Source organism: Solanum dulcamara, chromosome 3, assembly GCF_947179165.1.
Source record: "Solanum dulcamara chromosome 3, daSolDulc1.2, whole genome shotgun sequence".
NCBI classification, from domain to species: domain Eukaryota; kingdom Viridiplantae; phylum Streptophyta; class Magnoliopsida; order Solanales; family Solanaceae; genus Solanum; species Solanum dulcamara.
This window is the reverse complement of record NC_077239.1, coordinates 54,792,197-54,795,823: the sequence shown is the minus strand read 5'-3', so window position 1 is coordinate 54,795,823 and position 3,627 is coordinate 54,792,197.

The window sequence follows — 3,627 nt, the reverse complement described above, 5'->3', positions numbered from 1 at the left end:
ATTTTGTGTTGTTGGTTATCGATCAGTAAATATACATATTAATTTATTGATTATTCATTATTGTTCCTTATTGATTTAATAAAAAAATTGAAAATCAATTTTAAAATAAGGTAACAAATTAAATAATTGCTCAAAAACAAACACTAACACCTTATAGAGACAGAAAAATGAAAGCACGAAACTAAATTCGGACTTTATATACCAAATGATATAAATATAATTTATTAATTTATTATTGATTTATCAGTTAATCCGTTAAGAAAAAATCTCAAACCAAACTGATAACTCTATATAAAAAAATTAAAATTGTTACTAAAATCTCTAAGGGTTGTTTGGAAATCCACTTGGTAATTGGAATTTGTATAATTACTAGGATAGTAATTATGAGCTTAGTATTGACACAACGTAGTAATTACAATGATTTATTTGTTTGCCACGATGTAATTACAGTATAATTACAAATTTATTGTTTGGTTACACAAGTGCAATCATAAGGTTATATTAAATTTTAAAACTAAAAGTACAAGATTTCTATGAACATCATGAAATGCATATTTGGCAAAAAGATTAATATTTTAAATATAATATCATAAAATTATTAAAATATTTGACAAAAAGATAATACATCAAGTCTAACTATAAAATAAATGACTTGCAATGTGAAATACTAAGTCAATACTACTAAAACAAATGCAACTGAAAATATAACATAAGTTCTAAATTCAAAACAAAAAATTTAACATATTATTTTTATATCAAATTTCAACATAATGTACATAAATGTGATTTAAAACAAAAGAAAATGTAAGTCTATAACCTTATTCAATAATGAATTCTATTTTAATTTAAAAATTAGTATACTAACAAAATTATGTTAGTGAAAAAAAATAAACATATAATAATTTTTTAAAAATAGATAATACGAAAAATTGCATGGAATCACAAAAAGTAAATGTTGAGAATAAGAAGAAAATGAAATATAAATAAAAAAATAAAACTTATATTTTTAGAAAATATTATTATAATAAAAGTTCTACAATTAAAAATAAATTAAAATGAAAAAATAGATGTAATGACCCTCCAGGTCATTTCTGAATTAAAGCATTCATTTCATCCTTTAGAGTGTTTGGTAGCGACCCCAAGTCATTTATGACTTGCTGGCACTAACTATTCGATCGCCTAGTTATTCGTTTGGTGTTTTTGGCCGGTTTTCTTGTTTTGGAGCTTTTATAAATTAAAAAAATGATTTTGGTCATTACTTCAGGTAAACAACCTCAGAACGGAATTCTGACGGCTCCCTCAGCTTCAAAATGACCAAATTAGGCTAGTAGCATGATCAACACAAGTATCGAGGTAATTTGTACGAGTTTGTGGCCTTGAAATTTGGCCTATGGTTGATTTTGGTCAACATTTTTGAAAAACACACTCAGATGAAAATTTCGTCAACGCATTTAGTTCTGGAATGTCAAATTTGGTCTAGAACGACCCTTCATTGGCTTTTTGAGGCTTTCAGTCTAATTTTGAGGTCTGTTGTAGAATTTGGCTCAAAATGGCACTTGTGTGTGGGATACATTTTTTATTAAAATGACCTCGTATGAGAATTTTTCGAATGTGTCATTGAGTCCAGAATATTGAATTTAGTGAGGTAGCAAATCCCGTTTATGCGCACGGGATTTTGAAGTAATTTCAAATACCCCATCGGAGACTTAGACTTTGCCAAAATGTGATATTGTAGCAGCTACTGGTGCAGGTGGCTTTCCTCATCGTGTTTGTGGTGGATCCTCCGCAATCTCGGAGGGTCACTATGCTAAGCATCGCAATCGTATGGCTCGTGGGCTAGATCGCAATGAAGAGTTGACTAGGAGTTGACCCTATTGGTCTTCACGATCACGAGACCTAACCCTCGCGATTGCGATGCGATGGTCTTGTTGGGGACGCGATCGCGAAACATGTCCCCACAATTGAGATGAACAATTTATCCTAGTCTTTTAATTTATGACCAGAAATGGGATCAGCCTTGTGCTAGACATTCATTTGGTCATTCCTCTCTCATTTCTTCACCATTTTTGGTGATTCAAAGATCTAATCATCTAAAATCTTCATGGCTTCATGGGTAATCTGTCGGGGAGTGTCGGGGCTCTTTTTCGGAGGTAATTTTTCTCTTTTAGTTATTGTCCATGTCTTTAATGGTGATCCTAGTGTGTTTTTTGTGCATGTATGTGTTTGGGCTGTAGTGAGCACCGAATTGTGGTCCTTTTTGGAGCACATGTTCGGATGGCGTAGAGAAATTTGTACGAAGTTAATTCCATAACTTACGAAGCGGGTCCTACATTCCTTTTTTTACTAGAAATTGGCCCGTCTCCAAATTTAGTAATTTTGTGTTAAAACGACCGTATTGACATTGTGATTATATTGTTGATAGCGTGACAACATTTCGAGGCCATTCAAAAGGAAAAAGCTCCAATACCTTGAGTTGGAGCGCGCACGGTTGTTAAGCATTTGTATATTGAATTGTGTGAGATTGGGGGTAGTTGGGTGTCGAGTATGCAAATTCCTAGAAATCATGCCTTAGACTCTATTTTTAGGGAATTCGAGCTATTATAGCATGTCTCGTGTTATTCTTGATTATCGATTCTTTGGGTTGCGCATCGTGTATTTGGTTTATGTTGTTGGAAAGCATGTTTTGACTTGTATAGGCTTAGACTAGTGATTGTCGTAGACTCGTGTGGTTTTGGTGTCGTTAGGCCTTGGAACTTCTCCGAAGTCACTTCAGACGTCTTAGTTCCCTGTAGACTAATATAACATATTTGAGTCTGATAGTCTGGGCCTTATCTAGGCAGTGACACAACTTTGGGACCTTATATCCATAATTCCCTAATTTCTTTGGCTTCGTATCATGTGATTCTTGGTTCTGGAAGGCTATTCGTCGATGTTGGTTGGATGCGGTTCGGGCTTGAGTGATTTATTGATGACACTCAGATTGGGGGTACTCCCCATGACGCTCATTTGGTCGCTGATCCTAACTCTGAATGATTCATTTCTACTTGTGGTTCAGGTCCCTAAATCACTCCACCAGGCGGGGTTCAAGTCCTTGACAAGGTATTATTGTCTTGGTTCAAATCCCTGGCCTTACTTAGCCGTGGTTCAATTCCACCGCCGCTATAACCTTGGTTCAAGTCCAAAGCTACTTATTAACCTTGGTTCAAGTCCATATCTACTATTACCTTGGTTCAAGTCTTTGGTCTCTTTTGCACGTGGTTCAACTCCATAATTATCCAAACCTTGGTTCAAGTCCTTGGTTATTTTAAATCTCGGTTCAAGTCCCTGATCCTCTTATAGTTCCTCGGTTCAAGTCCTTAACTCTTTCATGCTTCGTGTTCGAGCTTCAGGTTCTCAAAATGGTTCTATTTAAGTCCGTGGGATCTTGTAATGTTGTTGGTACTTGTCACGACCTGACCTAAGGCCTAGTCATAACACGGCGATTAAAACCCTGAAGGGCTCCAACCAAGCCTCTTGTACATATCATAAGCATACATAATGTAAAATATAAAAGCGGAAACATCATAAGAGAGTCTAAAATATGAATAGAAATCTGAAAATGTCTTATGACAACATAGACATTCTCCT